General features: G+C 30.7%; 1 protein-coding gene across 2 annotated transcripts in view; it reads left to right on the plus strand.

Annotated features, from left to right (window-relative positions):
- The window catches only part of LOC148234236 (5'-AMP-activated protein kinase subunit gamma-1-like), a 175,614-nt gene that overhangs the window by 23,704 nt on the left and 137,875 nt on the right, over nt 1-14,035 (plus strand). Inside the window, exon 1 of one of the 2 annotated variants that reach the window (XM_088188129.1) lies at nt 13,287-13,342. The exons of the other annotated variant lie outside the window; for it this stretch is intronic. The gene's annotated coding sequence lies outside the window, so the exon portion shown is untranslated. Of the gene's footprint in view, nt 1-13,286; nt 13,343-14,035 lie in introns of those variants that run through there. 2 annotated transcript variants of the gene reach the window in all.

The raw sequence follows: 14,035 nt of genomic DNA on the forward strand, positions 1-14,035 counted from the left end.
CGTATGTATATTAAAATTCAACCGAGCGTGTGTGCGAATGAAGATTAATGTGAAATGAAATATTTTATTTCATGTACAATATACACTCGACTAGAGTCAGGGAATATGGTAAAATAACGATGTTCATAAAATAAAGACATCTCAATGGTCATTACCACATGTAATTAATGCGTTAATAAATTTTAATGTATAAATTATCTTCTTACATACAATATTTAATAACTTCTCCATATCAAACTCGTGCGCAAAAATCTTATTCCTATCTAATATGTTTTGCTATTTAGTCTTTTCTGCTTATCTATTTTTGGGGGATGTTTTATTGACAAAAATCACTTTTTACCGAAATATTTTGTTGTTACTGAAGTTTTATTTTGTACTTTATTTTGCCTATGTGATTTGGAGCTCTATTTATATTCTCTTTTATTACAAATTTACGTAAGGCTCTACCATTTTTGTTTCTCGCTATAGTTCCAATCGCGCTTTTTTGATTCAAAGTCCCTCGCCACAAACGTTGTCTTGTTATAATTAAAAAGTTTATGTAAATCTATAGCTGTGTAGTTAGGTTTAAAGGAAGTATATACGGAATGAATAATTATCTCGCCCTTAACATTAATTCGTACTTCTATCGTTGTTACTTTTAAGTTAATGTAATAATTTTGAGTGGTTTCATTGAGATTTATATTTGACTTTACGAACATCGCGGTTCCACATCCAGCTTCAATAAAACGGTCGTTCATATATGATATATAATTAGCAAAATGTATTTGTATCGATGCTTTGTAATGAGTTTCAGTTATTAAAGTTATATCTGTCTTTATATATTGAAAATTGATTAGATCACGCTGTCTCTCTCGAAGACCGTTTGCATTCTAAGCTAAGATTCTTAAGCCATTATGTTGTTTATAATTTGTTGGATGTCCATTATAAAATTAAATATGTTTTTTATTGTTGACTCAACTAAAAAGGTTTGTGTTTTTAAAATTCCCATATTTACTACTTGGGAAAACGATTTTTAAAAATTTGCTTACTTCATGCGGATTCAGAGATGCTTTTTAAATTATTATTACGCTTCCGAGTGATTTTTTTATTGTTAGGATTCATTGAGCATTCTTCATAACTGGCAGGGTGGTTATCACCGCAGTTGTTGCAGACTGGATTTTCCATTTTGGTGTTATCTGGACAATCATTATAGCACACTTTAGCCCTACAATTAATGTCAGAATGGTCTAATAAGTGATAGTATTGTAGAATTTTTTTTATTTTTGCTATCAAGTGTGGCCCTTTGATTCAATAAATGCTCCAAGTTATAAATGGATTTGTTATGGTTGCTTTGTTTTTTTGTTTTATTACTAATGATATGGTTACGCTCTCCACCTCAAAGGTTAATAAATCCTTATCAGAATAAATCGTGTTAAGCCCGCAGATGACAACGCGTATTTTTTTTTAAAGTTTTATGGTCTATTTTGTGTTGTTTAATTTAAGGGCACGTCCGGCATGGTATTTTTTTGATCGTGATGCTGCCGGAATATTTGGCTTATGTAAGCGCGTTGGTTTTATTATATTAATTATAGGAGAAGAAGCGATTTTTAAGGTCGCAGAAAATCTGCTTCTGGTGCGAACATAATGCGTAAATAATTTATTTTTGCCTTAATGAATCTAAGGAGTTCCTGGCGAATAATCTTCACTTCCTACTTAAGGCTGGTTAAATTAGAGGCATTCTCATTTACTATAATGAGTCCACAGCTCGGCCATACAAATTGGGTCCTAATGACCTATGAGTCAGCGGGGAAAACCGCCGTTCAGGTTAAGAGCGGTCAATCAGTACGACAGATGAAAGCATCTATCTCTACCGGCGGACAAAGCAAGAATGTTAATATAAAGACATACACAAGAAAAACAATATACGATTTTCGTAATTGTAACATTACAATATGATGAGCCAATTTACAGTTCAGACCATCGATATAATATTATGAATTATTTTTCTTTTACATATTCTTTGCGTCTATGCTATTTATATCGTAGGGTTTCTTTTTATATGGTAGGGTGTTTACAATAAATATCATTGTAACGAAATATAAAAAGCAATTTATATAGCTTTGTGTATGAATATAATACCATTTGAATATATGGTACATAAAGAGGGTAAATGTACGTTTTCTTACTTCTCAATAAGATTTTCTTTCTTCTAATATAAACCAATTATGTACACCTTAATACGCAAAATTAACATCGCTTTCTCTTATTTAAAATACGGAAAGCTTTATTCAATAATAATAAATCGGGTTTATTTTAATTTAATGACAAATATTTTTTGCCACGATTTATATGACTTTAAAGACTGTGTAGTATGGTTCCGATTGAGACGCAATTCACCTGACTTTTATAATGTGTTTATTGTAATAAATTTAATATAGGCTACATGCAAATATTTTAAAAATGCCGTTTTAGTAGACGGCTTATTGTTTCACAGTGCTAAGACAAATCATCTGCGATGGGGTCACAGCTTTCGTCTTGGGGTTGTTCGTGCGCCCTGCCGTCGGCTGAGACTGACGCTGTTCTAGGGCAGCTGAATTTGACCAGCCGGCCGATGAAGTCCTCTCAGCTGGCTTCATCTTAATGGGGCTAAATGGAGAGGAGTCGCGTGCTCGCTGCACTTATTCGAAGCACTTTCTAAAAAGCTCTCATTTTAGATTATAATTTTTCAGCCTGTTCGCGTTTTGATTGAATATGTATTTATGCATTTCATTGAAGCTTAGTTTTGAGCTATCGATTGTAATGGTATTTAATTTCAGTTTAAAAATGAGTTACACATGAAATATGTTGACAACTCAAAAAAACCCACGCAGCAATATGCTTACGTTATTACTATTTATAATATGATAAGGGCTTCACACTGATACTCATGTCGTAAATCACGTGGGATTATTATTATATGTACGTGCTTTCAATTTTTTATTTAAGCTTATTAACTACTATATATAGATATATAGCTATCAGTTAAATGAATTTCGTATCCTGAATCAAAGAATGATGCAAAGTCGGAAAAACAATATCATTCTGAATAGTAAATTCCACTCAATGAATATTTAATACAATAATAATAAACCTGATAAAATTTATAGCTCAACGAGTTCAGCATGAAAGATAAATGTAAATTTATATTTCATTTCCAATTATCCTCGTCGATAGACAATTATTTATTTACAATCGATTAACGTAGAAACTATAGGAAGCAAAACGTATACAGAATGTGATCTGTGGTTAACAAGTTACAATTCAGTCAATAATTATTGTCAATCTTAATTAGTGCTATTGGAGTGAATTAGTCAATCGGCCGGTTGTCAATCGTTACACAATGTATTTAGTTAACTCATCTGTACACTCAATTCGATTTTTGATTGACCGATTATTTTTCATTTAAATGTAGCAATATAAAAGCGCTGCAGTTGACTAGAAATATAACATAAGCTACGAATTACACGCTGATATTCAGCTGTGTCATAAGTTGCTTTTTTACATCTGAGTGACCGCTCTGATAATATTCTTCTTGTGCTTTTCTGCTGATGTGACTAAGGCCGGTTTCACACGTGCCGGATGGATTCGCCCGGTGGTGTTGTATGGGCTAGTACTGACCGGACGAATCCATCCGGCCGGTACGCGACAATTGGGCGACGGACAAATGGGCGATTCTGGTCAATTGGGCGACGGTCAATTGGGCGATGGTTATTTGGGCGACGGTCATATGGGCGACAGAAATTTAAAAAAACTTGCACGCTTTTTGTGAATATTAATAAAATATACATTAAAACGAAAATGTATATTAAATTATAAACAATTTTATTTTCAAATTATTAACTCATATTATAATTATATGCAATACCACGTAAATATTCTATGATATTTTTTCTATTGTACCTCAAAACTTTTATAAAAATTCTTTGGTCTATTCTTTTCATAAAGATATCCATTCCAAAAATATATTTCCTTTTCTTTTTGACTTAATATGTCTGAATTATCCATTTATGAAGAATATAAACTATGGTAACTCAAATTAGTCGCTCTCAACAATGATCTATAAAAAACAATTATCTATAAATAACACATAAAATATAACCCACATGTGAATATAAAGACACATACTTATTTTCTTGCTGTACTGAATTTTTTACCAAAAACACAATGACACTGTGACAAAGTGTTTTAAAACCACGACAAAAATAATTTTCAAAGACGCAACGAAACTTTTTGCGAATGTTTTCAGTCAAAATTCAAAAGTATACTGAGCGCTAGTTATGGGTTATTATATTTATATATAACTACCCCATCTAATTTTAAATAGATAACTGTAAAATATGCGATTTTTGTGAATTCCCATTTATTCTCACACTAATTTCCAAGGCGCAAAACATAAAAAAACTCGCGTTAATGGCAAAATCCAAGATAAACATTTATCAGCGCTAGTTCTAGGTTATTATATTTATATATAACCACCCTATCCAGTTTAAAATAGATAACGGTAAAATATGCGATTTTTGAAAATTCCAAAAGATTGTTCTCACAGTAATTTATAAGTCTCAAAACATAAAAAAATCGCGTAAAGGGCAAAATCCACAATAAACACTTATCAGCGCTAGTTCTGTGTTATTATATTTATATATAACTATCCTATCTAATTTAAAATAGATAACTGTAAAATATGCGATTTTTGGAAATTCCAAAAGTTTGTTCTCACAGTAGTTTCCAAGGCTCAAAACATAAAAAAAAATCGCGTAAGGGCCCACTAAGAACATTTATCAGGTAGGTATTTATAATAAAATTACCGACTTAAGCCGTGTGCTTTAAGTGTTTTATGATATCGGGTAACTCTCTTAAACTCTTGAATAAAAAAAATCAAACTGTTTAAGTGATATTTTATGATTAAATAAGCACAAATGATAAATAAATATTTAAATACTATATCTTATGTCGGTATATTATATTTTGTTTAGACCGAATAATGTTTTCATCTTTTAATTCTATTCTAAAAAATATGACTAATATTTTCTTATGTACGTATATGTATATATATATTTTAATATGTATTAAATTATGTAAATTATTTAATTAATTATAAGATCATGATTTGCAACACATTTATTTGTAATGCATTATTATTGTATCGCCCAAAAGACCGTCGCCCAAAAGACCATCGCCCATTTGTCCGTCGCCCATTTTGAATCGCCCATTTGACCGTCGCCCAATCGCCGTCGCCCAATTGACCGTGTCCCCATCCGGCACCGGCCCGATGCTGCCCATACAACACCACCCCCACTACACGGAAAATCCATCCGGCACGTGTGAAACCGGCCTAAGTGTCACGTCACTTATATCGATCGTACGAGGAGTTATTTTGTCTAAATCTAGAACCATGTAACGAATTTCAAAGAAAAGGAACGCAAAACATCTTGTTTTCGAGCCCACTCTGGTAGATATTCATGCGTAGGAATCCATTAAGTGTAATATAACTGTATTCAATATACCTCAATAAAAGTATTTTTATGCTTCTTCGGTGGGTTCAATAGAACCCTATTTCTAATTATATCTTGTCAATATTATGAATGAAAATATGAGTTATTATTAAAACACTGTGCAACTTATTACCATTACAGCTGATAAATTTATGTACAGTGATCGTGTTTAGATATTTTATTTAAAAAAAATCAATAGTGCTGCTTTAATTTAATATTTAATGATTTTTAAGCTATTAAATGCAATTAAAAGTTTAAAAAATTATGATTTTTTTTTATTATTTGCTGAGCAATTAACCTCGCTCACTATTTTAGTACATTTTTAAATAATTTTCTAAAAAATATTTTTTTATTGAATCTACTGCGGTTCATTTTATTTAATCACAAAAATTAAGTTGTTAGGACCACAACTTGAATAAAAACCACCCAAGAATACAACGACAAAAGAAATAATATTTCGCTCTATCCTTGTAAGTAATATTTAGTTAATTGTTGACTATTGTAACTTACACAACACCAATGGTTCTCAACATATTTTTTAACGCACGGAATTTATTGCTCTATTTTCATTACTTTGATATATTAAACACTAAATATATTTGTGTAGGTATGTATAATACATTACATTTACTTACATATTTATATATTTGTTCATCGTATGATATTTGTCGAAACAATCTTTCATATGAAGATGATAAATTACGCTTTTAAACATCTTTGGCCGGTTTATTTTACACAATATAGGAACTTACTATATAGGAATATTACCTATTTGATAAGCCACGCCTAGTCTACAACGTGAAGATTTTTTTGTTCTTTAATGCAAATACTATAATATTATTGTTCGTTCATTTATAAGTAACTTTTTGTATACTTCTTCTTATGCTTATTTTCCCCTGAGAGATGAGTTGGCTTATTTTGTATTTTCAACTATTTGGAGCTATTAATTTTAGAGCTTTCATTAGCTTAGGTATGGGTTTGAACAGAAAATGTACGTCTCGCAGCTGTTTCAGAGCAGCATATAATTTCACTATCAGTTAAATTATATTTTCGCTAATATAAATATATATATATCTACTGGTGAAAATGTATTTGGACTTCACAAGTGAAAGCTTTGCTAAAAATATAGAGGCTTCCATTTAATTGATATTTTTATTCATAATTAATGAAAAACATCAAATGTTCAATTAATAAAAAAAAATTTAAAGATATCTTTAAATTTTTTTTAAATGTTTGGAAAGTTGTATCTGCCTTTATATATGATATCATGAAGCATGAACAATGTATTGAAAAAATCTATCATACAATTTTAGGACTACTATCGATTAAAATAAAACATTCAGCCTTATTAATTCTCACGACGTTCTAGACTTAAAATAGGGCACAGAATAATAAATATATGTCAATTGATTCGTCAACATCAACATCAACTTCACGATTCGGAATTTAATGCTCGCAAAACATGTTGTCTAAATATTGAGTTAAATTAAAAACTGTAATTTTATTTATATAAATAAAATAAATACGTCGAGGTAAAAACATTTTTTTTTCTAAATAAATAATACATTTTTTTTTTAATTCCACGATTAAAACTGGAAAAATCATTATAGAAATATTAGCTGACACTATTTCTGTATCGTAGGAACTTACTCATTTTTTTAAAAACTATTGTAAAAACGAAGTAATTATATCAATAAGAAAATTGAAGCATCCGCGGTAAATAAGGATTTAATTCGCAAAATTAGCTCACGGAAAATTTTAAATGTTATTAAAATCTTGAACGTCCTGAAATTGATAGATTAGATAACACGTTCATTAAACGCCTTCATGAAATTTTCATTCATTACTTAGCATCCATCTTTTTAGTATTTCCTTCTGAAAACCCGCTAAAATTCATCCATTAAATACTCGATAAGGACCCTACAAATCAGATTAGTTATCCCCCCATCAGCTTATTCCCGCCATATAGTAAAATATTTATAAAATAATCCCTGGGAAATCAACAGTTTGGTTTCCACGAAAATCACTCGACAACACATCAACTTAATAGTTTAACGAAGCACATATGCGCTAATTTTAATACGAAATATAGTACGAGACTTTTAGTGTTAGATATATAAAAAACTTTCGACATAGTATGACATGACGGTTTGATTCATAAATTGTACAAAAACCCATGAATATCTGCTACGCTTAATACACTCATACATGAAAAGTAGAAGATATGTTGTTTCACTAAATAATAAACACTTGATATTGCGTTCCAGCTGAATTTCTTCAGGAAAGATTTTTCTGGCCGTTCCTTTTTATCTTGAATACGGACAAAACCCAAAAATAAAAAAAAGGTTAAATGATTAGGAATTACTAAATATTATTTGTTACTTAGTAACTAATGAAATAAAATACTGGAACTTCTAACATAAAATCGTTTTAAATGGCTTCAGAAAATAGAAAACATGTTGAGCATGACATAAAAAAATATATTACTTCGGTTCATTTAACAGAGTTACTTTGAGGCTTATCTCGTATTTCATATTTCATATTCCGACATTCGCAGCGCGCATATGTAAATTTAAATTTTGATAAAACAATGTAGTAAAATTTCTCTAAATTTGTTTAAAATATAGAAAGGAGTAATAATAAGTATCTGCATCTTATACTTCAGAGCAAATTGGTAGGTAGTATATTTAAAGTAGTCATCTCTTTTATACTTAATAATTACGAAATGGATGGACCTCAGAGTGACTCTTAAAATAAATAAAATAAAACGGAATTGAAATTGCTATTTCGCAAAATTAAAGAAATTATTACGTCTGAATCAATTTTAAACTGAATTTACAACTCTAACCTTGAAGAAGTATTTTCAATTGTATTAATCGCATTAAGAATACTAATGACTTCAGTTGCCAAGGGAGAGAAAACTTTTTCAAAATTAAAGCTTATTTTAAAATATGTACGATCGAGCATATGAGCTAAGAAAAATTGATTTTTTTAGCAATAATTTCAATAGAAAATTAAATTACGTTATTTCTGAACGGACGAATTTCGCTAAAGTAATAGCCAGATAAATTCATTTTACCAAAAGTTGAAAACTTTTATAATTCTATAATATTACAAAATCACAATTTTCTATATGTTCTCTATTTTTCTTTTTGTATCGTATTGTGTATTAGTTTTATTTATTTTCTCCTCTATTTATATATATATATATAGTTTATGATGCACAATTCAACTTTTATGCGTTTTTAAAGATCAGGCAATTATAACGTCTTAAAAATATGTTCAGTAATGCGTTTTAGATAAGCAGCGAGACTGGCCTCGCAATCTTTCAAAATTAAATTAGGAAGTAAATCAGGTAGATTCTGTTTCTGTGAATGTATTGTATTAAGATATATGAAATGGAAAAGCGATATAGGCGCGTATGCCTATTGACATTCGTTGATTATTTAGTATTTGTACATTTCACGATTGATAATGAATTTACTGTTTCGTTTATCCACCCCTGCACCGTGAACATATGCCGGTCATAATCCGCTTTGCCATATATAACCACCCTTCTATAAATCGTGTACAAAAACCCCCCGAGTAACGCTGGGGAGCTTAAGGTGAAATTTTCCGCATACAAGGACACCCCGGGTCGAACCTAGCGTTTATTGAACCTGTGTATTTTGTAACGTTTGTATTCTGGTAACGACGATAGCCGTTTTGTACATAAATTCTGGCGTGACAGATCGATCGCGTGACTCACCTAATTATGCCACCATGCTAAAATTATTCTGTGGTTCAGCGATCGATATAGCGTGACAGAGCCAAGCAGGCGCCCTCTAGAACAAGCAGCCCCCGCGTGCTGCAAAAAACAATATGCAAGTTCCATGTGCACGCTGAGTGCACATGGATATCTAATGCCACCTTGTTGACCAAGCTGACATAAGATCATAAATGTAATGGGAAACTTTATTTATATTTAACTTTGAATTGTATTTGGTTATTGATTATGAAAGGAAACACCTGTTATTCATCGAACCTTAGAATTCTATTTGGAGCATCATCGTTTAATAACATTGTATAATATATTGGTTATATTTTGCTACATGGATTAAATATCTCTGTGTGTGGTATATGCTATGTAACTGTAGCATTGGGGTAGATATATTATATTAATTAAATATACAAATGTATATTGATTTTATGAAGTCGAAAAATGAAATGAAATGATATTTTAATTTTCCCAAGAAATGGAACATCTTGTTTACAAAATATTAAAATATAATATAGTATTAGTTATTTATTTCAAATAAATATGAATATATTAATCTAAGAATAATCGTAAAGTGTGATTACGATAATCGATTAGGCATAATTCACATATCCCTCGATATATTGAGAACCAACATTGTTTTAAATACTCTAAATCAAATATACCTTGCTCCAAACGTATAACGTGGCGATATATGTACAAACGCATAGGTTAATGACATACTCCCACTTATTTTACATGACATACAATTGGAACCGCTTCCACTGCCCATGCAGTGTTTCCTGTGTTGATTTTTTGAGTGTACGAGTGTTGCTAAAGATTTTGCTCGTTCACTTTAAGAAACGTTAAAAAGAACACGTGAATACTATTTGCTCGTTTTATGCCTTGTTTTACGTGCTATTTCCTGGAACGTATCTAACCGCATAAATCGAGGAATGCTGTCATACGTTTTTCCTAATTATTAATTATTGATCTTTTACTTTCTTATATTTATATTTATATCAGGTTGTACCATAAGTTTTTGCCTTTTTAAAGGTGTAGGTTAAATGATTAAAACATTAAAACTTGTAATACTTTTACTATGTAAATTGTATAATATATCATTCTTTTTTATTATTATTCTCCACGTGGTAATCATTTTTTTAGTATATGATTCGTATAATAGTGTATTTTTAGAAGCAATACATTTTTTATTGACGTTTTGTAAAATGTTTTTTTATCAACTAAAAAATGTTGCTAGAATATAAACTAGAATATAAACAGATAACAGATAATTGGAATAGGAGTTCCCAAGAAAATCAAATATTTAGATAAATAAGGGTGAGCGCTGTCTTGGTATAAAATTACCCTTCTTTAATTTATAAGGAAAGGTATTTTTTATGGTTAAACTGAGTACATTATGTGTATGTTGTAATTGTCTTCCTATAAATCAATAACTCATAATGAATTCTGATTTTCATATTTCATCAAAAGCATAACGTGATTGGTGTGTAATTATGTTCTCAGAGTTGGAATTAGGGTTTGGTTGGCGTCTAACCACTGCCTTTTACGTTCCAAAGAATCCACTTTTTATCTCCAGTAATAATTTAACTCAAAAATAAATCTTTTTGCTCTAGAATCAGAAATTATTAGTATATTAAGATTCGCATGATACACATATTCTGTAAATTACCACCTTTCTTATTTTTTTTAATGTCCGTGAATGCTTTGATGGCAGCCCTAATATCCTCACTAACAACACCTTACCTTACCTAAATATTTAATGTCAAAATTCGTGGAACAAAATTTTTACAACCACATTTGCTACTTTATAAATTTATTTTCATCTCTTTCTCTTGCATTACATATGTTTTTAACTCCTATTGTTGCATTATGACTGAATTGCAACTCATAATGCGTAACATAGCTAAATTGATATTATTTTTATCTTCACTTTATTGTTGATTTATGGTTAAAAATATCGAAACAAAAATTACCCCGTTACTAAATAACGACATCGATACGATTACTGTTATCACCGAAGTTACCGTTAATTTTAATTTATACATTTTTGCAAATGTAAGAAAAAAACCGCAAAGACTTGTGGGACAACCTGAAACAAATGATCGCTCCAGGATATAAATATGTAAAATGTTTCTGTAAAATGCTCCGCATAAAGAAGCCAAACATTATCGTTGCCTTATCGCAAACTTGGCGATGTAAATTGAAAATCTCCATCCCTGCTCGAGCGTCACTCCCTAGTCATTGACGAAAGTATTTCTGCTTATAAGACTTCCGCCTAAACTGTAGATTAGATTCGAAATATATAACAACGTGACTGGTGATTTTCATACATCTCCACGAATCAAGAAACATTGAAAAAGTTAAAAATATTGATTTCGTTTATGCCTAAAATAATGGACAACCAGCTAGATAGTGAAATCTGATTATTTCTTTTCAAGGAGCTGAATTTGATTCATTATAGACGGAATAAAAATACTCCGCGAAAGCATACAATAGAAGGCTAAAACAAATTAAGACTGTTTGTGTTTTACAAAGTATCAAAAGTATTGGACAATAAATAATTGCTATAAGAACACTTACTTCAAAAGAAAAAATATTTCGCCTATATTTCGCCTTACGAAACAATCTTATATATTACGTCATAGCATCTGATATATTTTTGTGACACATCTATATGTTGTATCAAAAAGCAAATGTTGTAAATTATATGTCATTGATGTTATATAGTGATTAATATATGTGTTCCTTTTATTCTCTAAATGCTACCGTTTTTTATCATTCCCTTAATTATTTAATGTTTACGTTACTTAATAAAACAGGATTCTGATTATTCCTGTTGATTAACGATTCGTATAAAGTCAAGGAATAATGTTTGATTGATCAATATTAAACATATACGTAATAACCACTCCAATCTGTATTTCAAAAAAACGTCCAGCGAGAGTCTAATCTAATTTGGATAAATTTGTAGAACGGTACTTGTTGAACCAAAAGCATCAAGCTCTTATTTTTATCACATGCTCGCTAAGCACTTAACACGTATTTTTAATTTACCAGCACGATAGACAGGTGGTATAAGTCGCTGGCTATTGACCTATATGACCTGGGTTCGAATCACATATGGACCTTAGTGTTCTACAATTTCTATCAATTCTGGGAGTTCGGATTTAGTGATTATTTTATAATTATGATTTTGATCGATCATCACAGATTAAGTTTACCTAATTTTTTTTTATCTGAAGGATGAATAATTTAAATCGAGATAGATCGTACTTATTAGGTATTTAATATTTTCTAATAGAAAATATGTATTCAACAACAATGAAAAAGTCACGGTGGTCGCATTACTTCCTTTATTAAATTCGTAAAACATATGTTTCAGATATGCATTAAGATGTTACACGTTCAAAAATCAGGTATATAAGTAATATGCTTTAAGTCAACTTACACTCATATACAACATTTTCATTAAAGTACATACATCAAATACAGGAAACTACGTTTATGTCAATATCATATTCGTGTCTTTATTCATTAATGGTGTACAGCAACGGTATTCCAAATATTTATTTACATATTGCTCGATGCTGCCAATTTACGCTGCTGTATCGTATGTAAAGTAGAAATAATAAAATTTTCAACTATAGATTCACGGCTCTCGATGCGGGGAAGCCCGCTTTAGTTTATTCAGATTCCTGAATATTTTCCGCGAGCACTTCTGCCAAATCCTCAGTGCTAATTCCGTCCGAGCAGAGCGCTCTATCAACATTGTCTGTTTTCGGTTGCGCTTTGTTATGTATAGTTTTGGATCAATATCGCCTTTGACTACATATGGCATTATATGGATATGCAAAGTCGCAGTGGCGATAGTATCTAAAAGCGTTTTCAATTGAAAATAAAAAGACACGAGAAGGAAGTTCACGACCCGAACTAAATTGTTGGCAGTGGCAAACTGAGGCATGATGGGCCAAAAATATTTTCATTGTCTTGCGGGAGACGAGTCGGTTACGCAGTCCGTCAGGTGATTTTGTACGCGCTCATTGGAATTCGTTTAACTACATATTTATACGAGGTTTGGCTAATATATTATAACCAGAATATTTACGATATCAATAGCATATAATCGTACTGCGCATTTCTATCATTTTATTGTTATTTTCACAAATATATAAGTCAACAAAAAAATTATAAAAACTAAAATTTTTATGTGTGCTATGCCAAAGAGCAGCTATTTCTCAAAGCTCGGATCTTCTATTGTCGTTTTCACCAAAGACTTATAAGAAAAAAATTACTAATAAAGTTCACTGTCGTAGAAATAACGACGACGACGATACGCGTGACGCACGTGCGTTTTTTGATCACTGAACTGCGTATACGCGAATAGATATTATACAATAAATAAGGATAATTCGTTTGTATGTATTTACTTGTAGATATGGACGTATGTTCCGTCACTATTTACTATTTATTTTAATTTTTAAGACCAAAGACACTTGTTTTTAAAAAATATTTCCGCATTACCTCCTTGTGTGTAGCACTTCTAGTTTGTAATACTGTTTTTCAATAATACTTTGGTATATATGACTATTTATTACTTACCGGACAAACGATGTTAATTTCCCTAGTCGACCTGGTAGCTTAGATTGCTAGATGTAACTGGTTGAATGACGAGTAGACTGAACTTTTGCTGTGGGTGGGAGGATTTTATTTTTACATTTTTTACAAATCTGTTCATCATGATTTATCAAGTTTTCCCAAAAAGTGT

This window comes from Plectrocnemia conspersa, unplaced genomic scaffold (assembly GCF_051122295.1).
Source record: "Plectrocnemia conspersa isolate PC_06_02 unplaced genomic scaffold, ASM5112229v1 ptg000006l, whole genome shotgun sequence".
Lineage (NCBI taxonomy): Eukaryota > Metazoa > Arthropoda > Insecta > Trichoptera > Polycentropodidae > Plectrocnemia > Plectrocnemia conspersa.